Source organism: Pseudophryne corroboree, chromosome 6 (genome assembly GCF_028390025.1).
Source record: "Pseudophryne corroboree isolate aPseCor3 chromosome 6, aPseCor3.hap2, whole genome shotgun sequence".
Classification (NCBI taxonomy): domain Eukaryota; kingdom Metazoa; phylum Chordata; class Amphibia; order Anura; family Myobatrachidae; genus Pseudophryne; species Pseudophryne corroboree.
The window spans coordinates 519,638,007-519,665,949 of record NC_086449.1 but is presented as its reverse complement, the minus strand read 5'-3'; the positions used below and the strand labels follow the sequence as shown (position 1 = coordinate 519,665,949).

General features: G+C 47.7%; 1 protein-coding gene, 1 non-coding gene and 1 pseudogene across 7 annotated transcripts in view; all 3 read right to left on the bottom strand.

Annotated features, from left to right (window-relative positions):
- Nucleotides 1-27,943, bottom strand: part of MDM2 (MDM2 proto-oncogene) — a 133,962-nt gene that overhangs the window by 85,711 nt on the left and 20,308 nt on the right. The gene's annotated exons all lie outside the window — the stretch shown is intronic.
- On the bottom strand, nt 24,341-24,455 carry LOC134938657 (U5 spliceosomal RNA). Its single transcript, XR_010181173.1, has one exon. It is a non-coding gene; the product is annotated as a U5 spliceosomal RNA (small nuclear RNA).
- On the bottom strand, nt 26,154-26,261 carry LOC134938789 (U5 spliceosomal RNA; annotated as a pseudogene).

Sequence of the window (27,943 nt, the reverse complement as noted above, 5' to 3'; positions counted from 1 at the left end):
TATGCAATTATTCCAAAATACAGAAAAATCCGATATCCAAAATACGTCTGGTCCCAAGCATTTTGGATAAGGGATACTCCACCTGTACCACTTGTTCGAAATAAATAGTTTATTGAAGATTCATAGAATGGCATTCAATGCAAACATGTCTGTGTCATCTGGTATAGCATGTAATAAACCGCATTTTGCATTTGGATTCTGTAGGGGAATTTCTGGAATTGTGTACTTCTATCAAGGCAGCTAAAGCCACAGTTTGAATATTTCTAATTTCTGCTATATACTGTGCTATATATTTTAAATAATTCTTGAAAGTTTGTTTGTAGATGTGTTTGTTTTCTTTAGTAACAGTTAAGTTTTAATTATAAGTAAGTGCCACAAAAAAAAATTTCTTTTTAATCCTTCCTTTCGAATATAATGTAGTACATAAAGGTGAAAAATAAGGATTTACTCACCGGTAATTCTATTTCTCGTAGTCCGTAGTGGATGCTGGGGACTTCGTAAGGACCATGGGGAATAGCGGGCTCCGCAGGAGACTGGGCACAACTAAGAAAGAAATAGGACTACCTGGTGTGCACTGGCTCCTCCCTCTATGACCCTCCTCCAGACCTCAGTTAGGAAACTGTGCCCGGAAGAGCTGACACAATAAGGAAGGATTTGAAATCCGGGTAAGACTCATACCAGCCACACCAATCACACCGTTCAACTCGTGATACTATATCTAGTTAACAGTATGAATAACTGAGCCTCACGAACAGATGGCTCATAACAATAACCCTTTTAGTTAGCAATAACTATATACAAGTTTTGCAGACAATACGCACTTGGGATGGGCGCCCAGCATCCACTACGGACTACGAGAAACAGAATTACCGGTGAGTAAATTCTTATTTTCTCTGACGTCCTAGTGGATGCTGGGGACTCCGTAAGGACCATGGGGATTATACCAAAGCTCCCAAACGGGCGGGAGAGTGCGGATGACTCTGCAGCACCGAATGAGCAAACTCAAGGTCCTCCTCAGCCAGGGTATCAAACTTGTAGAATTTAGCAAATGTGTTTGAACCCGACCAAGTAGCAGCTCGGCAAAGTTGTAAAGCCGAGACCCCTCGGGCAGCCGCCCAAGAAGAGCCCACTTTCCTCGTGGAATGGGCTTTTACAGATTTAGGATGCGGCAGTCCAACCGCAGAATGTGCAAGTTGAATCGTACTACAGATCCAGCGAGCAATAGACTGTTTTGAAGCAGGAGCACCCAGCTTGTTGGGCGCATACAGGATAAATAGCGAGTCAGTTTTCCTGACTCCAGCCGTCCTGGAAACATAGATTTTCAGGGCCCTGACTACTTCCAGCAACTTGGAATCCTCCAAGTCCTTAGTAGCTGCAGGCACCACAATAGGTTGGTTCAAATGAAAAGCGGATACCACCTTAGGAAGAAATTGGGGACGAGTCCTCAATTCCGCCCTATCCATATGGAAAATCAGATCTTTTACATGACAAAGCCGCCAATTCTGAAACACGCCTGGCTGAAGCCAAGGCCAACAGCATGACCACTTTCCACGGGAGATATTTTAGTTCCACGGTTTTAAGTGGCTCAAACCAATGTGACTTAAGGAAATCCAACACCACGTTGAGATCCCAAGGTGCCACTGGGGGCACAAAAGGGGGCTGAATATGTAGCACTCCTTTAACAAACGTCTGAACTTCAGGCAGTGAAGCCAGTTCTTTTTGGAAGAAAATCGACAGAGCCGAAATCTGGACCTTAATGGAACCTAATTTGAGGCCCATAGTCACCCCTGACTGTAGGAAGTGCAGAAATCGACCCAGCTGAAATTCCTCCGTTGGGGCCCTTCTGGCCTCACACCACGCAACATATTTTCGCCAAATACGGTGATAATGGTTTGCGGTCACCTACTTCCTAGCTTTAATCAGCATAGGGATGACTTCCTCCGGAATGCCCTTTTCCTTCAGGATCCGGCGTTCAACCACCATGCCGTCAAACGCAGTCGTGGCAAGTCTTGGAACAGACAGGGTCCCTGCTGCAGCAGGTCCTGTCTGAGCGGCAGAGGCCATGGTTCCTCTGATATCATTTCTTGAAGTTCTGGGTACCAAGCCCTTCTTGGCCAATCCGGAACAATGATTATAGTTCTTACTCCTCTCCTTCTTATTATCCTCAGTACCTTGGGTATGAGAGGAAGAGGGGGGGGGGAACACATAAACCGACTGGTACACCCACGGTGTCACTAAAGCGTCCACAGCTATCGCCTGAGGGTCCCTTGACCTTGCGCAATATCTTTTTAGCTTTTTGTTGAGGCGGGACGCCATCATGTCCACCTGTGGCCTTTCCCACCGGTGTACAATCATCTGGAAGACTTCTGGATGAAGTCCCCACTCTCCCGGGTGAAGGTCGTGTCTGCTGAGAAAGTCTGCTTCCCAGTTGTCCACTCAGGGAATGAACACTGCTGACAGTGCTAACACATGATTTTCCGCCCATCGGAGAATCCTTGTGGCTTCTACCATCACCATCCTGCTTCTTGTGCCGCCCTGTCGGTTTACATGGGCGACCGCCGTGATGTTGTCTGACTGGATCAGCACCGGCTGGTGTTGAAGCAGGGGTCTTGCCTGACTTAGGGCATTGTAAATGGCCCTTAGTTCCAGAATATTTATGTGTAGGGAAGTCTCCTGACTCGACCATTGTCCCTGGAAGTTTCTTCCCTGTGTGACTGCCCCCCAACCTCGAAGGCTGGCATCCGTGGTCACCAGTATCCAGTCCTGTATGCCGAATCTGCGGCCCTCTAGAAGATGAGCACTCTGCAGCCACCACAACAGCGACACCCTGGCCCTTGGAGACAGGGTTATCAGCCGATGCATCTGAAGATGCGATCCGGACCACTTGTCCAACAGATCCCACTGAAAGATCCTTGCATGGAACCTTCCGAATGGAATTGCTTCGTAAGAAGCCACCATCTTTCCCAGGACTCGCGTGCAGTGGTGCACCGACACCTGTTTTGGTTTTAGGAGGTCTCTGACTAGAGATGACAACTCCTTGGCCTTCTCCTCCGGGAGGAACACTTTTTTCTGTTCTGTGTTCAGAACCATCCCCAGGAACAGTAGACGCGTTGTAGGAACCAGCTGCGACTTTGGAATATTCAGGATCCTGCCGTGCTGTTGTAGCACTTCCCGAGCTAGTGCTACTCCGATCAACAACTGTCCCCTGGACCTTGCCTTTATAAGGAGATCGTCCAAGTAGGGGATAATTAAAACTCCCTTTTTCCGAAGGAGTATCATCATTTCGGCCATTACCTTGGTAAATACCCTCGGTGCCGTGGACAGACCAAACGGCAACGTCTGGAATTGGTAATGACAGTCCTGTACCACAAATCTGAGGTACTCCTGGTGAGGAGGGTAAATGGGGACATGCAGGTAAGCATCCTTGATGTCCAGTGATACCATGTAATCCCCCTCGTCCAGGCTTGCAATCACCGCCCTGAGCGATTCCATCTTGAACTTGAACCTTCTTATATAAGTGTTCAAGGATTTTAAATTTTAAATGGGTCTCACCGAACCGTCCGGTTTCGGTACCACAAACATTGTGGAATAGTAACCCCGTCCTTGTTGAAGTAGGGGTACCTTGACTATCACCTGCTGCGAATACAGCTTGTGAATTGCCTCCAGCACTGCCTCCCTGTCCGGGAGAGCTGTCGGCAAGGCAGATTTGAGGAAACGGCGAGGGGGAGACGTCTCGAATTCCAGCTTGTACCCCTGAGACACTACTTGTAGAATCCAGGGATCCACCCGTGAGCGAACCCACTGGTCGCTGAAGTTCTTGAGACGGGCCCCCACCGTACCTGGCTCCCCCTGTGGAGCCCCAGCGTCATGCGGTGGACTTAGAGGAAGCGGGGGAGGACTTTTGTTCCTGGGAACTGGCTGTATGCTGCAGCTTTTTTCCTCTACCTCTGGGCAGAAAGGACGCGCCTTTAACCCGCTTGCCATTCTGGGGCCGAAAGGACTGTACCTGATAATACGGTGCTTTCTTTGGCTGTGAGGGAACATGGGGTAAAAATGCTGACTTCCCAGCTGTCGCTGTGGAAACGAGGTCCGAGAGACCATCCCCAAACAACTCCTCACCCTTGTAAGGCAAAACTTCCATGTGCCTTTTAGAATCTGTATCTCCTGTCCACTGCCGAGTCCACAACCCTCTCCTGGCAGAAATGGACATTGCGTTTATTTTAGATGCCAGCCGGCAAATATCCCTCTGTGCATCTCTCATGTATAAGACTGAGTCTTTAATATGCTCTGCGGTTAGCAATATAGTGTCCCTGTCTAGGGTATCAATGTTTTCCGACAGGGAATCTGACCACGCAGCTGCAGCACTGCACATCCATGCTGAAGCAATAGCCGGTCTCAGTATAATTCCTGAGTGTGTATATACAGACTTCAGGATAGCCTCCTGCTTTCTATCCGCAGGCTCCTTTAGGGCGGCCGTGTCCGGAGACGGTAGTGCCACCTTTTTTGACAGACGTGTGAGCGCTTTATCCACCCTAGGGGATGTCTCCCAACGTGACCTGTCCTCTGGCGGGAACGGGTACGCCATTAGTAACTTTTTAGAAATTACCAGTTTCTTATCGGGGGAAGCCCACGCTTCTTCACACACTTCGTTTAATTCATCAGATGGGGGAAAAACCACTGGTAGCTTTTTCTCCCCAAACATAATACCCTTTTTTGTGGTACCTGGGGTAATATCAGAAATGTGCAACACATTTTTCATTGCCGTAATCATATAACGAGTGGCTCTATTGGAATGTACACTAGTCTCATCGTCGTCGACACTGGAGTCAGTATCCGTGTCGACATCTGAGGTAGTGGGCGTTTTAGAGCCCCTGATGGCTTTTGAGACGCCTGGGAAGGCACGGGCTGAGAAGCCGGCTGTCCCACATCTGCTATGTCGTCAAACCTTTTATGTAAGGAGTTGACACTGTCGCGTAATTCCTTCCACATGTCCATCCATTCCGGTGTCGACCCCGCAGGGAGTGACATCACATTTATCGGCACCTGCTCCGCCTCCACATCAAACATGTCGACATAGCCGTACCGACACCGCACACACACAGGGAATGCTCTGAACGAGGACAGGACCCCACAAAGTCCTTTGGGGAGACAGAGAGAGTATGCCAGCACAAACCAGAGCGCTATATAATGCAGGGATTCACACTACACAAGTGATTTTTCCCTATAGCAGCTATATATTATATTATATATATATATATATATATATATATATATATATATATATATATATATATATATATTTATTTGCGCCTAAATTTAGTGCCCCCCCTCTCTTTTTTACCCTATGTAGTCTGGAAACTGCAGGGGAGAGCCTTGGGAGCGTCCTTCCAGCGGAGCTGTGAGGGAAAATGGCGCCAGTGTGCTGAGGGAAGATAGCCCCGCCCCTTTTCCGACTGACTTCTCCCGCTTTTTTAAATGTATATTTGGCAGGGGTATTTTACACATATCTAGTCTTTATGACTATATTATGTGGTATTAGCCAGCAAGGTACTCTTATTGCAGCCCAGGGCACCACCCCCCCCCCCCCCCCCCCCCCCCAGCGCCCTGCACCCATCAGTGACCGGAGTATGTGGTGTGCATGGGGAGCAATGGCGCACAGCTGCAGTGCTGTGCGCTACCTTGATGAAGACCGAAGTCTTCTGCCGCCGATTTCCAGGAACGTCTTCTTGCATCTGGCTCTATAAGGGGGACGGCGGCGCGGCTCCGGACGACCGAGGCTGGGCCTGTGTTCGATCCCTCTGGAGCTAATGGTGTCCAGTAGCCTAGAAGCCCAAGCTAGCTGCAAGCAGGTAGGTTCGCTTCTCTCCCTTTAGTCCCACGTAGCAGTGAGTCTGTTGCCAGCAGATCTCACTGAAAATAAAAAACCTAAAATATACTTTCTTTTCTAGGAGCTCAGGAGAGCCCCTAGTGTGCATCCAGCTCGGCCGGGCACAAAATTCTAACTGAGGTCTGGAGGAGGGGCATAGAGGGAAGAGCCAGTGCACACCAGGTAGTCCTATTTCTTTCTTAGTTGTGCCCCGTCTCCTGCGGAGCCCGCTATTCCCCATGGTTCTTACGGAGTCCCCTGCATCCACTAGGACGTCAGAGAAATATACATTCGGTGTCCTCTTTATTAAGTACAACGGTTCACTAATGCAAATCTAAGCCAATCATTTAGCAACAACTCAATTAATAAAAGCATGGGGTTAAATGTACTACAAAGCAATCTTCAAAAGCCACTAGAATGAAAGAGGCAATAAAGTTTAAATCCAGCAGCAGCTTTGAAAAGTACATATAACATTTACTCCATGGTCAAGAGGTGTATTTGTTGCTCCGACCAAACATCAGAATGGGAAAGAAATGTGATAAGAAGCTATGACCCTGAATGATTAAAACCCCCTGTCTGGCAGGAACAATCTTCTGGGATTTTAACGCACAGTACTCTAGAGTTTACACAGAACGGAGCACAAAACAAACATCCAATGAGCAGCAGTACCATGGGAACAAAAATCATTATTAATGAGGGAAGTCAGAGGAGAAATGTCCAGACTATCTCAAGTTGGCATAGGCAACAGTAACTCAAATAACCATGCGTTACAATAGTGGCATGCAATACAGCATCTGCGAATGCACAGCACATCAAACCTTAAAGAGAACAGGCTACAGCAGCTGAAGACCACGGCAGGTGCCATTCCTACCAGCTAAGATCAGGTAACTGAGGTTACAGTGGGCAAATGCACACAAAAACAAGATCGTTATGGAGTGGTCATATTAATGAATGTCAGTTTCTGCTGTTCGGTAGTGTCAGAAATGTAAGTAAACAGAATGAATCTATCCAGCCTTGTGTTCAGGCTGGTTGTGGTATATAGGTGGATGGAAGGTTTTGTTGCCACATATTCACTATTTCTCTAGCATCCATAAGGGATACTGGGGAGACTTAGGCCCTCATTCCAAGTTGATCGCACCAAGCAACTTTTTGCTGCTGGTGCGATCAACTAATCTTCGCCTATGGGGGAGTGTATTTTAGCATAACAGGGTTGCAATCTACTATGCTAAAAAGTTGCAGTCACCAGGCAACGACGCGCATGCGCATTACAGCCCCCGCGAGTGCACAGTAGTGACCCGGTCGCAGCTGTGCGATCGAAAGCACGCTGCGATCGGGTCGGAATGACCCCCTTAGTACGATGGGGTATAGACGGGGTCCAAAGGAGCAGGTGCACTTAAAATTTTTTCACTGGGTATGCAGGCTCCTCCCCTCTATGCCCCCTCCCACGGGCAGTTTAGACAAAAGTGCCCTCAGGAGAGGATGCACATCTCTGCAGCTCCAGAGTTTTCGTCAATTTATTTTAAACTTTTATTTTCGGTAAGCTATTTGGGCGACAGCATACCTGCACCGTGGGAAGATAGGGGGAGGAAGGGGGGGGCGGTCACCGGCCTTGCTAGGTGCAGAGCCGCTTCCCCGCTGCAGGACCACCGTCCTGAGAGGTTGTTTGCTCAGCCGGGCACTTGCGCCTTGGCTGTCGCAATCACAGTACGCCGCACACCCCTAACATATGTCTGAAGGTAGAATAAAAAAATAAAATAAAAAAAAAAGGGAGGAAATATATACCTTACTTGCGCAGAAGAGGAGCAGCTAAAAAAATAGAGTCAAGTGCTATAAAACTTGATAATAAATATGTAGACAAAGAAATAGATAGTATTTCTGTGCTCCACTGTTGGATATACAATGCAGGGTATTCAACAGAAAATAATAATTGCAAATAAACCAATACTCCCCTATGCAGAAAACATAATAATCGTTCTTCAAATTTAGAATTTACAGAGATGGTATTCCATGCCAGAAGACTTCATTCCCAATGGGGAGTTCTCTCAACGGAATTTATGCAAAGAAAAAAATAATACATATAGGGGGTCATTAAGAGTTGATCACTCGCTACCAGTTTTTGGCAACCGTGCAAACGCTATGCCGCCGCCCACTGAGTGTGTATTTTAGCTTAGCAGAAGTGCGAACGAATGGATCGCAGAACGCCAGCAAAAAAATTTTGTGCAGTTTCAGAGTAGCTCAAAACCTACTCAGCGCTTGCGATCACTTCAGACCATTCAGTTCTGGATTTGACGTCACAAACCCGCCCTGCATTTGCCCAGCCACGCCTGCGTTTTTTTCAAACACTCCCTGAAAACCGTCAGTTGACACCCAGAAACGCCTACTTCATGTCAATCACTCTGCGGCAGCCGGTGCGACTGAAATGCATCGCTAGACCCTGTGTGAAAATACACTGTTGTACCCGTACATCGCGCATGTGCAGAACCACCGTTTTTTTAGCCTGATCGCTGCGCTGTGAACAAATGCAGCTAGCGATCAACTCGGGATGACCCCCATAGTGTGAGACCGTTAGGATAGTCTGACTAGAAGGGGAAAAAACCTGTCCATTATTCTATATTTTTAATGGGATATAAGGTCGATGTCCCTTTGTCTGAAATTTCTATGGGATGGTGGTGATAAATATATTCATACGGGGTCACCACTTTGTGTTCAAATCCAGATAAAAGATCCTCACTTTGTTTCTTACATAAAAACAGACAAATCATATAAAGAGGTATCTTTAAAATAGATGCTCACATCAATCTTACTTCCTATATCTTTGGCACCATATCCAGTTCTCATCAGATATGAATCATCGCAAAGAATGAGTGGATAATTAAAAAAAAATGTTTTAATAAAATACAACATGAACAATAAAAAGTGGTATAAAACCACCTTGAAAAATACCTCTGGTCGAAACGCGTTGGCTCGGTGTTTTACAGGCAATTTCCAGGGACTTTTTGGGACTCTCAGCCTTTGCACCTCTGGGTAAGACTTTTTCCCAGGACAAGAACATTCTACCTGGGGTGCATGCAGTAATTCAATACCATCTCTTCCCGATCAGAAACTGGATACCTGTTGTTGGTTTTATACCACTTTTAAAAATTTTTTTAATAAAATACAATACAGGTTGAGTATCCCATATCCATATATTCCGAAATACGGAATATTCCGAAATACGGACTTTTTTTGAGCGAGAGTGAGATAGTGAAACCTTTGTTTTCTGATGGATCAATGTACACAAACTTTGTTTAATACACAAAGTTATTAATAATATTGTATTAAATGACCTTCAGGCTGTGTATACAAGGTGTATATGAAACATAAATGAATTGTGTGTATGTACACACACTTTGTTTAATGCACAAAGTTATAAAAAATATTGGCAAAAATTACCTTCAGGCTGTGTGTATAAGGTGTATATGAAACAAATGCATTCTGTGCTTAGATTTAGGTCCCATCACCATGATATCTCATTATGGTATCTAATTATTCCAAAATACGGAAAAATCCGTTATCCAAAATACCTCTGGTCCCAAGCATTTTGGATAAGGGATACTCAACCTGTATGAACAATAAAATTATCCACCCATTTTTTTGCATCCATTTTAAAGATACCATTATATGATTTGTCTTCGTGTTTTTATGTAAGAAACAAAGTGAGGATCTTTTATCTGGATTTGAACACAAAGTGGTGACCCCGTATGAATACATTTATCACCACCATCCCATAGAAATTTCGGACAAAGGGACATCAACCTTATATCCCATTAAAAAATAAGAATTTACTTACCGATAATTCTATTTCTCGTAGTCCGTAGTGGATGCTGGGGACTCCGTAAGGACCATGGGGAATAGCGGCTCCGCAGGAGACTGGGCACAAAAGTAAAGCTTTAGAACTACCTGGTGTGCACTGGCTCCTCCCCCTATGACCCTCCTCCAAGCCTCAGTTAGGATACTGTGCCCGGACGAGCGTACACAATAAGGAAGGATTTTGAATCCCGGGTAAGACTCATACCAGCCACACCAATCACACCGTACAACTCGTGATCTAAACCCAGTTAACAGCATGATAACAGAGGAGCCTCTAGAAAAGATGGCTCACTACAGCAATAACCCGATTTTTTGGTAACAATAACTATGTACCAGTATTGCAGACAATCCGCACTTGGGATGGGCGCCCAGCATCCACTACGGACTACGAGAAATAGAATTATCGGTAAGTAAATTCTTATTTTCTCTAACGTCCTAAGTGGATGCTGGGGACTCCGTAAGGACCATGGGGATTATACCAAAGCTCCCAAACGGGCGGGAGAGTGCGGATGACTCTGCAGCACCAAATGAGAGAACTCCAGGTCCTCCTCAGCCAGGGTATCAATTTTGTAGAATTTTACAAACGTATTTGCTCCTGACCAAGTAGCTGCTCGGCAAAGTTGCAAAGCCGAGACCCCTCGGGCAGCCGCCCAAGATGAGCACATCTTCCTTGTGGAGTGGGCATTTACAGATTTTTGGCTGTGGCAGGCCTGCCACAGAATGTGCAAGCTGAATTGTACTACAAATCCAACGAGCAATAGTCTGCTTAGAAGCAGGAGCACCCAGCTTGTTGGGTGCATACAGGATAAACAGCGAGTCAGATTTTCTGACTCCAGCCGTCCTGGAAACATATATTTTCAGGGCCCTGACAACGTCTAGCAACTTGGAGTCCTCCAAGTCCCTAGTAGCCGCAGGCACCACAATAGGTTGGTTCAGGTGAAACGCTGAAACCACCTTAGGGAGAAACTGAGGACGAGTCCTCAATTCCGCCCTGTCCGAATAGAAAATCAGATAAGGGCTTTTACAGGATAAAGCCGCCAATTCTGACACGCGCCTGGCCCAGGCCAGGGCCAACAGCATGACCACTTTCCATGTGAGATATTTTAACTCCACAGATTTAAGTGGTTCAAACCAATGTGACTTTTTGGAACCCAAAAACTACATTGAGATCCCAAGGAGCCACTGGAGGCACAAAAGGAGGCTGTATATGCAGTACCCCTTTTACAACGTCTGAACTTCAGGGACTGAAGCTAGTTCTTTTTGGAAGAAAATTGACAGGGCCGAAATTTGAACCTTAATGTACCCCAATTTCAGGCCCATAGACACTCCTGTTTGCAGGAAATGTAGGAATCGACCCAGTTGAATTTCCTCCGTCGGGCCTTACTGGCCTCGCACCACGCAACATATTTTCGCCAAATGCGGTGAGAATGTTTTGCGGTTACATCCTTCCTGGCTTTGATCAGGATAGGGATGACTTCATCCGGAATGCCTTTTTTCCTTCAGGATCCGGCGTTCAACCGCCATGCCGTCAAACGCAGTCGCGGTAAGTCTTGGAACAGACAGGGTCCTTGCTGGAGCAGGTCCCTTCTTAGAGGTAGAGGCCACGGATCCTCCGTGAGCATCTCTTGAAGTTCCGGTTACCAAGTCCTTCTTGGCCAATCCGGAGCCACGAATATAGTGCTTACTCCTCTCCATCTTATCAATCTCAGTACCTTGGGTATGAGAGGCAGATGAGGGAACACATACACTGACTGGTACACCCACGGTGTTACCAGAGCGTCTACAGCTATTGCCTGAGGGTCCCTTGACCTGGCGCAATACCTGTCGAGTTTTTCCCAACGGTTTATAATCATGTGGAAGACTTCTGGGTGAAGTCCCCACTCTCCCGGGTGGAGGTCATGTCTGCTGAGGAAGTCTGCTTTCCAGTTGTCCACTCCCGGAATTGCTGACAGTGCTATCACATGATTTTCCGCCCAGCGAAGAATCCTTGCAGCTTCTGCCATTGCCCTCCTGCTTCTTGTGCCACCCTGTCTGTTTACGTGGGTGACTGCCGTGATGTTGTCCGACTGGATCAACACCGGCTGACCTTGAAGCAGAGGTCTTGCTAAGCTTAGAGCATTGTAAATGGCCCTTAGCTTCAGGATATTTATGTGAAGTGATGTCTCCAGGCTTGACCATAAGCCCTGGAAATTCCTTCCCTGTGTGACTGCTCCCCAGCCTCGCAGGCTGGCATCCGTGGTCACCAGGACCCAGTCCTGAATGCCGAATCTGCGGCCCTCTAGAAGATGAGCACTCTGCAACCACCACAGGAGGGACACCCTTGTTCTTGGTGACAGGGTTATCCGCTGATGCATCTGAAGATGCGACCCGGACCATTTGTCCAGCAGGTCCCACTAGAAAGTTCTTGCGTGGAATCTGCCGAATGGGATTGCTTCGTAGGAAGCCACCATTTTACCCAGAACCCTTGTGCATTGATGCACTGAGACTTGGCTCGGTTTTAGGAGGTTCCTGACTAGCTAGGATAACTCCCTGGCTTTCTCCTCCGGGAGAAACACATTTTTCTGGACTGTGTCCAGGATCATCCCTAGGAACAGAAGACGAGTCGTCGGAACCAGCTGCGATTTTGGAATATTGAGAATCCAATCGTGCTGCCGCAACACTACCTGAGATAGTGCTACACCGACCTCCAACTGTTCCCTGGATCTTACCCTTATCAGGGAATCGTCCAAGTAAGGGATAACTAAAATTCCCTTCCTTCGAAGGAATATCATCATTTCGGCCATTACCTTGGTAAAGACCCGGGGTGCCGTGGACCATCCATACGGCAGCGTCTGAACTGATAGTGACAGTTCTGTACCATAAACCTGAGGTACCCTTGGTGAGAAGGGTAAATTTGGACATGAAGGTAAGCATCCTTGATGTCCCGAGACATCATGTAGTCCCCTTCTTCCAGGTTCGCAATCACTGCTCTGAGTGACTCAATCTTGAATTTGAACCTCTGTATGCAAGTGTTCAAAGATTTTACATTTAGAATCGGTCTCACCGAGCCGTCCGGCTTCGGTACCACAACAGTGTGGAATAATACCCCGTTCCCTGTTGCAGGAGGGGTACCTTGATTATCACCTGCTGGGAATACAGCTTGTGAATGGCTTCCAAAACTGTCTCCCTGTCAGAAGGAGACATCGGTAAAGCCGACTTTAGGAAATGGCGAGGGGGAGACGTCTCGAATTCCAATTTGTACCCCTGAGATATCACCTGAAGGATCCAGGGGTCTACTTGCGAGTGAGCCCACTGCGCGCTGAAATTCATTGAGATGGGCCCCCCCACCGTGCCTGATTCTGCTTGTAAAGCCCCAGCGTCATACTGAGGGCTTGGCAGAGGCGGGAGAGGGTTTCTGTTCCTGGGAACTGGCTGATTTCTGCAGCCTTTTTCCTCTCCCTCTGTCACGGGGCAGAAATGAGGAACCTTTTGCCCGCTTGTCCACGAAAAGACTGCGCCTGATAATACGGCGTCTTCTCATGTTGAGAGGCGACCTGGGGTACAAACGTGGATTTCCCAGCTGTTGCCGTGGCCACCAGGTCTGAAAGACCGACCCCAAATAACTCCTCCCCTTATTAAGGCAATACTTCCAAATGCCGTTTGAAATCCGCATCACCTGACCACTGTCGTGTCCATAACCCTCTACTGGTAGAAATGGACAACGCACTTAGACTTGATGCCAGTCGGCAAATATTCCGCTGTGCATCACGCATATATAGAAATGCATCTTTTAAATGCTCTATAGGCAAAAATATACTGTCCCTATCTAGGGTATCAATATTTTCAGTCAGGGAATCCGACCACGCCAACCCAGCACTGCACATCCAGGCTGAGGCGATTGCTGGTCGCAGTATAACACCAGTATGTGTGTAAATACATTTTAGGATACCCTCCTGCTTTCTATCAGCAGGATCCTTAAGGGCGGCCATCTCAGGAGAGGGTAGAGCCCTTACAAGCATGTGAGCGCTTTATCCACCCTAGGGGGTGTTTCCCAACGCACCCTAACCTCTGGCGGGAAAGGATATAATGCCAATAACATTTTAGAAATTATCAGTTGTTATCGGGGGAAACCCACGCATCATCACACACCTCATTTAATTTCTCAGATTCAGGAAAACTACAGGTAGTTTTTCCTCACCGAACATAATACCCCTTTTTGGTGGTACTCGTATTATCAGAAATGTGTAAAACATTTTTCATTGCCTCAATCATGTAACGTGTGGCCCTACTGGAAGTCACATTTGTCTCTTCACCGTCGACACTGGAGTCAGTATCCGTGTCGGCGTCTATATCTGCCATCTGAGGTAACGGGCGCTTTAGAGCCCCTGACGGCCTATGAGACGTCTGGACAGGCACAAGCTGAGTAGCCGGCTGTCTCATGTCAACCACTGTCTTTTATACAGAGCTGACACTGTCACGTAATTCCTTCCAACAGTTCATCCACTCAGGTGTCGACCCCCTAGGGGGTGACATCACTATTACAGGCAATCTGCTCAGTCTCCACATCATTTTTCTCCTCATACATGTCGACACAAACGTACCGACATACAGCACACACACAGGGAATGCTCTGATAGAGGACAGGACCCCACTAGCCCTTTGGGGAGACAGAGGGAGAGTTTGCCAGCACACACCAGAGCGCTATATATATATACAGGGATAACCTTATATAAGTGTTTTTCCCCTTATAGCTGCTGTATATTTAATACTGCGCGTAATTAGTGCCCCCCCTCTCTTTTTTAACCCTTTCTGTAGTGTAGCGACTGCAGGGGAGAGCAAGGGAGCTTCCCTCCAACGGAGCTGTGAGGGAAAATGGCGCCAGTGTGCTGAGGAGATAAGGCCGCCGATAAGGGGGCGGAGCCTATCTCCCGTTTTTCTATGTATTCTGGCAGGGGTTAAATGCATCCATATAGCCCAGGAGCTATATGGGATGCATTTTTTGCCATCCAAGGTGTTTTTATTGCGTCTCAGGGCGCCCCCCCCCCCAGCGCCCTGCACCCTCAGTGACCGGAGTGTGAAGTGTGCTGAGAGCAATGGCGCACAGCTGCAGTGCTGTGCGCTACCTTGTTGAAGACAGGACGTCTTCTGCCGCCGATTTTCCGGACCTCTTCTGTCTTCTGGCTCTGTAAGGGGGCCGGCGGCGCGGCTCTGGGACCCATCCATGGCTGGGCCTGTGATCGTCCCTCTGGAGCTAATGTCCAGTAGCCTAAGAAGCCCAATCCACTCTGCACGCAGGTGAGTTCGCTTCTTCTCCCCTTAGTCCCTCGATGCAGTGAGCCTGTTGCCAGCAGGTCTCACTGAAAATAAAAACCTAAAACTAAACTTTTCACTAAGCAGCTCAGGAGAGCCACCTAGTGTGCACCCTTCTCGTTCGGGCACAAAAATCTAACTGAGGCTTGGAGGAGAGTCATAGGGGGAGGAGCCAGTGCACACCAGGTAGTTCTAAAGCTTTACTTTTGTGCCCAGTCTCCTGCGGAGCCGCTATTCCCCATGGTCCTTACGGAGTCCCCAGCATCCACTTAGGACGTTAGAGAAATAAAGAATAAGGGACAGGTTTTTTCCCTTTTAGTCAGACTATCGCAACGGTCTCACACTATATGTATTTTTTTTTTCTTGGCATGTATCCAGTTGAGAGAACTCCCCATTGGGATTGAAGTCTTCTGGCATGGAATACCATCTCTGTAAATTCTAAATTTGAAGAACGATTATTATGTTTTCTGCATAGGGGAGTATTGGTTTATTTGCAATTGAGTACTTTATTATTTCCTGTTGAATACCCTGCATTGTATATCCAACAGTGGAGCAGCGGAGATACCTCAGAGCGGGACCGGAGGCATTTTGGCGCCTTCCTCTGCTTAATACAGCAGCAGACAGCACACACAGCTCTTCCTGACTGCCAACACACGCTGGAAAACTGGTACAGGGTTTAGCAAAGGGGGAGAGCCGCTATTGTACACAATCTGTGCCCTCTACAGGACAGTATTTATTAGTGTTTCACTGTAATATTATTAGCAGACAGCCTCACTGGGACTGTGCAGCTAGGGGTGTGCTGGTGTCTCTCTCTGTGTCTCCTCTCACATACAGTAAGGGCAGGCTTGATAAGTATACTGGCTGTGTGTGTGTTTGTGTTATTGTGATTACTGCAAACATGGGTAAACACAAACTCTGTAGTGTATGCCACACTAGATTCTCTCCCTTCTCTGATTCTGTTTTATGTGAGCAATGCAGTTAATCTTCACAAATCAGTGAGGGGGCTGGGGGAGAGGGTCCAGAGCCCTCCTGGCAAGGGACTCTTAAAACTATGATGTCTGATATGTCATCACAACTGTCTGCTAACGTTCAGAAAACTCAGCTACTACAACAGACTGTTGCAGACTTAGCTGCTAGGGCAGATATTACACAGCCCTCCATCTCTCATGCAGGTCCACACAAGTGTGGTTTACCTGCTCTACTCTGATTCAGATGAGGATATACAGGAGGATGGGGAGGACTTAGATCCCATTAGTGGGGATTCTGATTCTGCTCAGGGTACTGAACCCCTCATTCTGGCTATACGGGACATGTTAAAGATCCCTCTAGAGTACACTGCGTCACAGCAGTTTTTCTTTACACAAAACAAGCCTACTGTCCCTTTGCCCGATTCTGCAGCGTTAGATGATCTTTTCAAGTTGACCTGGAAAAATACAGACAAAAAAATTCCAAGTGTCAAAGTTTTTGCGCACTTTCCCATTTGCTCCTGAAGGTAGGACATTCGGGGGAAGAACCCCCAGGGGATGACGTATCAGTCTCTCGACTGTCCAAAAAGGCGGTGCTGCCTGCCCAGGGCTCCTTTACAATAAAGGATCCTGGGGACAGAAAGACTACACAAATCTATTTACATGGCAGCAGGTGTATCGCAGAGGCCGGTCATAGCAGGTTGCTGGATGAACCATGCCATTCATACGTGGGCTACTCAAATTCAGGGGGTCTTCTCTGGGGATATGCCTCTGGTCACTATGGTGAATCTCCTCAAACATATTCAGGACACTACACGCATCCTGTGCGACTCGCTTAAGGAGATGGGGAATATTAATGCTAGGACTTCTGCCATGGCAGTGATGGCAGTGGTTGAGTCAGTGGATAGCGGATGCAGAATCCAAGCTGAGTGTGGAATCCATCCCCTTTTCTGGGGAATGGCTCTTTGGCGTTGAGTTGGATACGTGGATTTCCAAAGTCATTGCTGGGAAATCTACGTTTCTCCCCTCTGGGGGACCTGCCGGCTAGGCGTTCCTACCCGGGGCCGTCTGTTCAGTCCTTTCGGTCTAACAGATTTCGATCTAGGGCCAGGAGGTGCCTCCAATGCGAATAGAGGCAACAGAGGCAAGTCAAAAAGACCTGCCACCATCAGTTCTCAGGAACAGAGCACCAGTTCTGCTTCAACTAAGCCCTCAGCATGATGGTGCCAACCTACCCCGAGGACATCTCGAGGTGAGAGCTCGACTGAGTCACTTCAGCCACATCTGGGAAGGCTCCTGCCAGGATACCTGGGTAAGGGAACTCATTTCTCAGGGCAACAAGCTGGAGTTCAAAAGTGCTCCTCCCCAACGATTTTTCAAATCAAGCTTGCCAGCTTTGAGGGATACGCTGCAACAGGCCATCCGAAAGTTGGTACAGTCCCACGTCATTGTTCCAGTACTGATACCACAACGAGGCAGGAGTTATTACTCCAACCTGTTTGTGGTACCAAAGCCGGACGGCTCGGTACGGCCCATTTTGAAACTAAAGTCCTTGAACCCTTACATAATGGTTTTCAAGTTCAAAATGGAATCCCTGAGGTCAGTGATTGCGGGCCTGGAAGAACAGGAATTCCTGGTTTCCTTGGATATCAAGGACACCTATCTTCATATTCCAATTTGGTCACCTTATCAGGCTTACCTGAGGTTTGCCCTACTGGACGATCACTACCAGTTCCAGGCACTACCCTTTGGCCTGTCCACGGCTCCGAGGGTATTCACGAAGGTGATGGCGGAGATGATGCTCCAACTCCAGGTCCAGAGGGTCAATGTTGTCCCTTACCTGGACGATCTTCTGATAAAAGCAAGATCCAGGGAGCTTTTATTGCTCCATATCGACCACACTATCCAACTTCTGTCATGCCATGGGTGGATTCTCAATCTACAGAAGTCCCACTTGGAGCCGAATCAACGGCTCTTGTTCCTGGGGATATTGCTGGATACGGTGGCCCAGAAGAGGGTTCTCCCAGAGGACAAAGCGAGACAACTTCAGATGGTCCACACAGTGCCCCAACCTACTCAAGTATCCATCTTTGCATTAGATTGTTGGGGAAGATGGTCACCTCACACGAGGCGATCCAATATGGGAAGGTTCCAGAACATTTCAATTGGATCTCCTAAGCAAGTGGTCCGGATCACATCTACAGATGCTCCGGATAATTTGGCTGTCACAACAGGCCAGGATTTCCCTCCTGTGGTGGCTGCAGTTCTCCAACCTATTGGAGGGCCAGAGTTTCGGGATTCAGGATTGGACCCTCCTCACAACGGATGCGAGTCTGCGAGTATGGGGTGCTGTCATCCAAGGTGAACAGTTCCAGGGCAGGTTGTCGGCCCACAAAGTCTTCCATCCGATCAACATTCTGGAAGTCTACAATGCTCTGCTTCAGGCCTCTCCTCTGCTTACGGATCACGTGATTCAAGTTCACTCAGCAGTGGCGTATATCAATCGGCAAGGAGGGACAAAAAGCAGAGCATGCATGCATGCATGCATGCATGCAAGAGGTGTCAAAGATACTCCTCTGGGCAGAAAGAAATGCAAGAGCAATGTCGGCAATCTTCATTACGGGAGTGGACAACTGGGAAGTGGACTTCCTGAGTCGTCACTATCTCCACCTGGGGGAGTGGGGTCTTAATCATCAGATGTTCAAACAGATCGACAGGTGGGGCTACCCGCAGATAGACATGATGGCTTCTCATCTCAACAAGAAGCTTCACTGGTATTGCTCACGAACCAGGGAGCCTCACGCGAGAGCAGTGGATGCACGGACGTCACCAAGGCCTTACCGGCTGGTCTACCTGTTTGCTCCGATTCCGTTGCTCCCAAGGGTACTCAAGCAAATCAGAAATCAAGGACTCCAGGCAATTCTGATTGCCCGGATTGGCCTCGGAGGGCGTGGTAAGCGGATCTTTTGGCCATGGCCGAAGACCCTTGGCCTCTACCATTAAGAAGCGATCTTCAACAAGGACCGTTCGTCTACCCGGACTTACGGCGACTTCGTTTGATGGCATGGAGGTGGAGCATAACATCCTAGCTCATAAAGGACTTTCCAAAAGGGTTATTGCTACCATGGTTCAGTCCAGGAAACCTGTGACGTCAAATCACTGTCATCATATCTGGAGAAGACATGTCTATTGGTGCAAGGAACGCACGTATCTGCCTGCTGAGTTACACTTGGGACGTTTCTTGCGTTTCCTGCAGGCTGGTGTGGATAAGGGCTTGCGTCTGGGCTCCATTAGGGCCCAGATTTTCAGCTCTCTCCATTTTCTTCCAGAGGAAATTGGCAGTGTTGCCAGAAGTTTAGACCTTCTTGCAAGGGGTACTCCACATACATCCTCCTTTTGTGCCGCCTACGGCACCCTGGGATTTGAATTTGGTGTTGCAATTTCTACAGTTATCCTGGTTTGAACCTCTGATGACGGTAAAAGACAAGTACCTCACGTGGAAGACAGTGATGTTATTGGCCCTGGCTTCTGCTAGACGTATTTCAGAATTGGGGGCTTTATCATGTAAGAGCCCATACTTGGTATTTTAGGAGGACAGAGTAGAGCTCAGGACTAGGCAGCAGTTCCTGTCGAAGACTGTCTCTGCGTTCCACCTGAATCAACCTATTGTGGTTCCAGTTCTGACAATTCTGCTCCTCTGGAGGCATTGGATGCTGTGCTAGTCTTGAAGATCCAAACAGAACAGTGCCCGAAGGAGAAAGGACATATAAGAGAGAAGGAACATGATGACAAAGAGTGGTGAGATTTAATACCAGCACACCACGAACATATAACAACCAGCAATGGCTGGTAAAAATAACTGCAACAGCTGAACAGGTAACCACATAACAGAGAACCTGCAGAAAAAAAAAAGTCAACGCACTGAGGCATTGGACTACAAGAAAAGGATTTACCATTAGGTAAATTAAAATCCTATTTTCTCTAGTATCCATAAGGGATATTGGGGAATTAGTACGATGGGGACGTCCCAAAAATTCCCATATGGGCGGGAATATGCAGAGATGGCTGCAGCACCGCCTGCCCTAACTGGGTGTTCTTCCCCGACCAGGTAGCAGCTCGGCATAGTTGCAAGGCAGAGACTCCACGGGAAACCGCCCAGGAAGACCCCACCGATCTTGTGGAGTGGGCCTTCAGAGACTGTGGAACAGCTAAAGCTGCCGACACATAGGCCTGTTGGATAGTAAGCAATGGACTGCTTTGAAGCAGGGCAACCCTTTCTCTGCGCATCATATAGCACAAACAAGGAATCAGTCTTTCTGATCCGAGCCGTTCTCTTGACATAGATCTTCAAGGCTCACACAGCATCCAATGCCTCCGGAGGAGTAGAAGTGCCAGAACCACAATAGGCTGATTCAAGTGGAACACAGAGACGACCTTCGGCAGGAACTGCTGCCTAGTCCTGAGCTCCGCTCTGTCCTCGTGAAACACCAAGTAGGTATTTTTACACGATAAGGCCTGTTAGGCGCGGCGGTGCGCCCGCTCTCTGACAGAGCAGCGGTCACGGCCGCCGCGCCTCTCTTCTGGTTTCTTCTGCGCGGCACCTAGCAACGCCGGGCGCGCGCTAGCCGCCGGCTCCCTGGCAACGCTAGGACGCCGTGCGTGCAGGGCCGCCGGGTCCTTAGCAACGGGGACGCCACAGGCGGACCGCGTTCCCCGTTGCACTAATTAGCATTCACCTGTTTTCCCCTGCTCGTGCAGCAAAGCAGCTGCACGACATTTGTTCATTAGGCTCTGTGTTCCTATTGGAGGGTTCCCTGTTATATGCCTCCTCAGTGCCTCACACTAACGCCGGTGATAGCTTCCTGCATGCTGCTCATGTTTGGTGAACGTCTGTTCTTGGTCTGCTGTATCCGGTCCGTCCAGCTCTCCGAGTTCCTGTATCTAGGAGTTCGTTAGCCGGTCCCGGGAATCCTTCTGGTCCTCATTAACCTGTGGCTGTCGGTTGGGGTTCTCACCCGGTTTCGTGAGTGGCGGCCTTGCCGCGTGTTGCGGCCTAGCCCGCTTTAGTATTGTTTTTTTGTACTGGAGCATTTGCGGAGGTTTCCGCTTCCATTGTCCTCCCCGGAACTCGGCGGTGCCGTGTAGGGGAGTGGACAAGTGGTATCTTTTGGTTGTTCTTTTCCTTGGCGGCAAGCCGCGCATACATTTAGTTTTAGGTTAGCCAGTAGCCCCTGGCCTTGTTGTTTCAGTTAGAGGGCCCCTTGTTATTACCCTGTCTCAGTTCACACTTGGTCTCTCCTTAAGACCTGAGGGGGCATCGGAGTTGGGCAGACTTAATCCGCCCTTCAAACGCGGCTGCCATGGGCCCAAGAAACCATAGTCCTGCAAGAGTGAATTGACAGCACGGGTAAAACAACGGAGGTAGGGTGCCAGGGGCTATTCCCATTCCGTTTCCCATTCCCAGCATTACGTCCTGCCGCTCTGGACTACTGTATAAGATCTCCTTGGTCCTGAGCATCCGGGTCGTAACATTCATGGGCTATTCCCATTCCGTTTCCCATTCCCAGCATTACGTCCTGCCGCTCTGGACTACTGTATAAGATCTCCCTGGTCCTGAGCATCCGGGTCGTAACAAGGCCCCCCAATTCTGAGACACACCTAGCAGAAACCAAGGCCAATAACATAATCGTTTTCCACGTGAGGTACTTATCTTCTGCCGTCATCAGGTGGTTAAAACCAGGAGGAACACTTTTTGGCCCACAGTATCCAGCAACATTCCCAGGAACAGGAGCCGCCGAGTTGGCTCCAGGTGGGACTTCTGTAAATTGAGAATGCACCCATGGTGTGACAGAAGTTGGATAGTGCGGTCTATATGGAGCAATAAAAAGCTCCCTGGATCTGGCTTTTATCAAGAGATCATCTGGATAAGGGACAATATTGACCCTCTGGACTCAGAGTTGGAACATCCTCTCCGCCATCACCTTCGTGAAGACCCGCCGAGCTGTGGACAGGCCGAAGGGTAGTGCCTGGAACTGGAAGTGATCGTTAAGCAGGGCAAACCTCAGGTAAGCCTGGTGAGGTGGCCAAATCGGGATATGGAGATAGGCGTCCTTTATATCCAGGGAGAACATGAACTCCCGTACTTGCAGGCCCGCAATCACGGCTCGCAAGGATTCCATCTTAAAAACCTTTTAGGTAAGGGTTCAAGGATTTTAGATTCAAAAATAGGATTTTGGTACTTACCAGGTAAATCCTTTTCTTTGAATCCATAGGGGGCACTGGAGTACTCTTGGGATATGGACGGGCGTAGCCGAACAAAGGCACTGAATATTTAAATTTAGGACTCTCCCCCCTCCATATCCCCGAGTACCTCAGTGTACGACGTCAGTGTTTTTTACTGAGCGAACAGGAACTATATATAGAGAGGTTGACAATGGAGAATACCTATAACATAACGGACAACAACAAAGTTGACCTATAACTGTACTGTCAACTAACCGGTTGACCCATAACCGATAGAACTTTATAATTTGAACCAATCGGTGAAAATGTGTTACCATAAGCTCCTAGGAGCTTAATACCACCCAAGTAAAACGTGTTCACTAAGCTCCCTTGAGCTTAAAACAACCCAGGTAAAACTGCTCTGGGTGGGCGTCCAGTGCCCCCTATGGATTCAAAGAAAAGGATTTACCTGGTAAGTACCAAAATCCTATTTTCTTTATCATCCACTAGGGGTCACTGGAGTACTCTTGGGACGTACCAAAGCTTCCCTCGTGGGCGGGAGAGCTGTTTGATACTTGTAACAGTAGGCAGCCCAAAGCTAGATGCTGATGGCGCCACCATTTATAACGTGTAAACGTGCACAAACGTGGTGCACATGAAGGCTATATAGCCGCGTTTTAGACGCTCCACGACCCACTGGGTCCGACATTCCCACAGAACCTGTGGGATGAGCTATTACTGACGTAGGCGATTGTAACTTAGCCTTAAAGTAAGCCTGACTTGTAGTCATTATTATTACCCAACTGGATAATGTCTGCTGAGAAACTGGCTAACCCCAGTTGGCAGTATCATAGAGAACAAACAACGTATTCATATCACGTACTGTTGACGTTCGGGACATATATAAACGCGTAATGCGTGTACCACATTCAGAATTCTAGAATGTGCTGTCCACACAGGAACCACTATTGGTATATTGATGTGAAGAATACGAAAGCGGAATTCGTCCGAAGATCTGCTTTGTCATGAGAAAACTCAAATACGGTGGCTTGGTATACAAGGCACCCAAATATGAAAACAACACCCCTGCCGAAGCCAAGGCTAGAAGAAAAATGTTTTCCAAAGTGAGAAACTTAATTCCCATTTGTTGTAAGGGTTCAAAATATGAAAACTGTAAGAAATCTGAACCCAACCTCAAGTCGCCTGGCGCTGTAGGTGGGATGAATAGAGTCTGAACTTTGATGACACCTTGTAGAAAAATGTGTACAGACGCAAATAGAGGCAAACGTCTTTGAAAATAAGGTTACCACACAGATACCTGCACTCTTAGTGCAGATCAACGCAGTTTTCCATCCCACCCCGTTTAACAGAATACGGGTAAGTTGAAGGATGATGTTGGAAACTTCCGAGGTTTACAACCTATGTAAGCACACGAAATTTTGTAATAATGAGCTGCCTTAAGCGGCTTACTAGCTCGTAACATGGTTGGTATATACTGTAATGCTCTATTTCTTAAGAGGGCGGTCTGAACCCTCACCCCGTCAGCCGCAGCTGCGGTACATAGATAATAGGTACATAGGTAACTATGGGTAAAAGAACGTTCCCTGATGTAACAGGTTGGACGTATTATGAGCGGGCCAAGATCGTGAGCAAGTATTCCTTGGAAATTCGAGAAGCAAACTTCTCCGAAACCCATGAGATACCACCAGTATGACTGTGACAAACTGTCTTATGATCCGTTTTGGCAACGGAGAGAGCAGCGGAAAATGGTGGAGCTAGATACACGATGCTGAATGACCACATGAATGTGAGAGACTCCACCGCCACTGCCCTTGTGATCTGTTTTGTACACATACTGAGCTTTTGTAATTGTGGCGAGATGCCATCATGTATACTTGAGGGTAACCCCCTTCTGTGGACTCACATATGAAACACCTCTGGATTTAATGTCCAGTTTTCAGGATCCAAATCCTGACGGGTGAGATCATCTGTCTAACAGAAGTCCACTCACGGAATGATCTCTTGACATTTCCACATAATGGTGTTCTGAGCCATTGAGGATTTGAGTTACCTGCCGCATTGCCATTCGGCTTCTTGGTTCTCCCTGGTTGTTGTGTATGCAACTGCCGTTGCCTTGTCTGACTGCTTAAGCCCAGCGTGAGCCAGGCATCAAAAAATTACATGAAACTCATGGTTGTTCCTCTCCATGGAAATCTTTAGTAAAAGGCGAAAGATTTATTCGTTCTGAAGAGAAACCAGAGTATATCCCTGGTGAGACTGAAAGCGAATCATGTATTGCATTGTAAAATGCACGGAGTTCTAGGACATTTATCGACAGCAATCTGTCGTGTTTTAGAACCTTTGTCGCTGATTTTAACTACAAATCCTGACTCTCTGCGACTCTCGTCCAGAGTATATGCACCCTTGTCCCTCTGTGGGAAACGCGAGTGAAGGGTGACGAACTAAATTGAAAACACATCTTTATTCTTAATAGGTGAATACACCAATGTACCGCTAGTGTGCGTGTTTTGCACTAATTACTAGATGTACATTTGTTCTTGCTGGTGTAGTAGGTAAAAGTCTTTGATTTACCGTATTTATAATCTTACCTAGGAATTGACATCGTTTAGACGGAATTAGATGCGATCGTTTTCGAACTTGATCTGCTACCGCAGTATACCTTAGTAGCGCAAGTTAGAGGAACTTTGTTGAGACAGAGTTCTTATGAGCAGATCATCTAAGATAGAGAAACTCTGTTGAGACAGAGTTCTTATGTGAGATGAGCTATCATCCCAACATCACTTTGGTAAATACCCGAAGCGATAAGCAACGGTAGACCTGAAATGGTTAATGGTTGTGGCGATTTGCAAACGCTAGAACCTGTGATGAACAAACCGGAATGGGTAAATACGCATTGTGAAGATCAAATGCAATTATGCAATTTTGTGGCTCCAATAAGCAAATACTAACCGCAGAAAATCCATTTTCCAACTGTAGTAAATGACTTGCTGATTGATATTGCGACGGAGCTGTTTGGTTTTGCTCAAACAGAGGGGAATGAGTAACTCTGACTCTGTTGGAGTACTACTGCCTGGTTTATAAACCAGCAAAGACTAAATGGCAACCTGCCAAACCGTTCCACAGAGGCAGTTTTGTCCTTTAATCTGTAATTAGCTGAGACATGCATGAGTTGAAGTCTGGAAATCTCGCAAATGTAACATGTAAAGACGCGCTTCCACAATTGGAAAAGAGGTCAAGAAACCACTGGCTTGCTGACTGTAGCGTCCTGTCATTACAAGGCGTGACTGTTTTATACCACCGCTTATAAAGGGATAAAACGCCGTTACAAGTATTTGCGTCTTGATATCTGAATATCAAATTTAGGAGCAAACGAGCTCTGGCCTTGTCGCGCTTAAGTAGCGACGATGAAAGTAACCGGCGTTAGCAGAAGCTTTACAGATATACTGTGCAGCTTGTTTTAACAGTGATCGTCATTGTTTCATACATAGATTATAGTAACCCAAATGTATCCTGGGTTTTTATAAAGTTTGACAGAAAACGCCTTTACCAATAGCGGATTGCGTCATTTTGGAACCGATTATATATGTTGTCAAAAACCCCGCACTATCTGAGTGCTGGACTAATGTACCCTTCTCACTCGTAGCTATCGGTGTGAGATTTGACATAAAATCGTGCATTAAATTATAAGACCAGTGAAATAAACACTCTGGTACCCAAAGGGAATGTGGCCGTTTGGAAAGACTGTCTTTTGTTAGAGCTGGCGGAGTCCCTTCCGAGACTCCGATGTTACCGCTCTTTTAATTTGAATTGCCAACGCAGGATTTTTAAATTTATTTTTAGTCTGCGCTAGAGCCTTACTCGCTATGTAGACAGACACCCCAATAGGCAACAGACAGACACTTGGCCGACTTATTGACCTTATTATGCGTCATATATATATATGTTATTGCTGAACAGCATATTTATATTAAACTCACGGTTGTTTCTCTCTACTGAAACTTTAGTAAAAAACCGAAAGATTTATTCGATGTGAAGAGAAACCAGAGTATTCTTTATGTGACAAACAGTTCACATGGGCATATGAAACCCGAACCAAATTCCTACTAACTCCCCTGCGCCTCTGGTGGCTTAGAGATATAGGGCAGGAATGTTCTAGAATTATGTAGAAATACAGATTACATGGCTAACTTATGTGAAACCTGAAGCAAAAAATTCCCACTAACACCCCTGCGCCTCCTTGTGGAGTAGAGGTGTATGGCCGGAAAGTTCTGGAATTATAAGCTGGAAAAACAGCAATGATTAAAATGGCCGTCATGCCATGCTTTCACAGAAAATTACAGTACAGGTTACCTGCTGCAGTGTTAATATAGGCTTAATAGCCTATTATACAGTTAATATAGGCTTAATAGCCTATGATACAGTCTAGGATACAGTAAAATACATTTAGTTATCCTTCCATTAATATGAACACTGCCTGCAGTGAATTTTGTATTATATTGCAGCCTAACAGAAAATACCAGGCAACATGTTAAAAATGCAATAGGTTATGACACTGATAGCCTATCCTTTACTGTTTAAAAAACTGAACAGCCTATTTCTTAACCCATGCAGCCTTGCTATATGGTGCTGCTGCTATGGGCCTTACTCCCCCTCACCCCCCCTGCAGCTGCGCTGCTTGTGAGGTAGTCTCCCCCATGTTACCTGCCGCGGACGGGAGCGGGTGCAGGGAGAGCAGGGGAGCGCTGTCTAGAGCCGGGGAGCCGTCCGGAAGAGCGGCGGCGCTTCATACAGCAGTGGCCGGGCATCAGCGGCGTGCGGTGTCCTCACTGGAAGAGCGGCCGGCGCCTGTGAGTGACGTGCGGCCGCTCTGTTAGAAACCGGATACGTAGTCTCGGCGGCGCCTCTCGTACAGCGGTGCCGGGTAATCAGCGCTGGGACAGCGGCCGGCGTCTCTGAGTGACGTGCGGCCGGTCTGCGCTGTTTCTAGCGTAGTTCAGCGGGACACTTTCAGCGGCGGCTTCAGCGGCGGGCAACAGTAAAATTACACTTTCCCACACAGCAGGGCGGCAGCGTGAGCTGACCGCCCTGACACCCCACCATACCTTGTGCCGCACTTCCTGCAAGCTCCGTCCAGCTTGTGACGGGGCTTTCATCCTGGCTGTGACGGGGCTTCTCTCTGTAAGCTCCGTCCAGCTTCTCATCCTGGCTGTGACGGGGCTTCTCTCTGTAAGCTCCGTCCAGCTTTCTGTGTCAGATCATCATCTTAGCTGTGACGGGGCTTCTTCCTGTAAGCTCCGTCCAGCTCTTTGCTTATTCCTGGCTGTGACGGGGCTTCTTCTGTAAGCTCCGTCCAGCTTGCAGGAGACAGTGGCTGCCTGTGGCTGTGAGGGTGCTCTTTGTGAGGACCGACACGCCATGCGCTGCCTTGCAGCGCCTGTGGCTGTGAGGGTGCTCTTTGTGAGGACCGACACGCCATACGCTGCCTTGCAGCGGCACCATCCCGGACCCATGTTTTTCAAGAAACTGGGGAAGGGAAGTGTAAAAATAAAAAGTAAAATGAAAAATAAAATCTCAAATGTGGGCTCTTCCCACAAGCCGATGTTCGTGCTGTGAGCACCGAAAAAACACTGACGTCGTACACTGAGGTACTCGGGGATATGGAGGGGGGAGAGTCCTAAATTTAAATATTCAGTGCCTTTGTTCGGCTACGCCCGTCCATATCCCAAGAGTA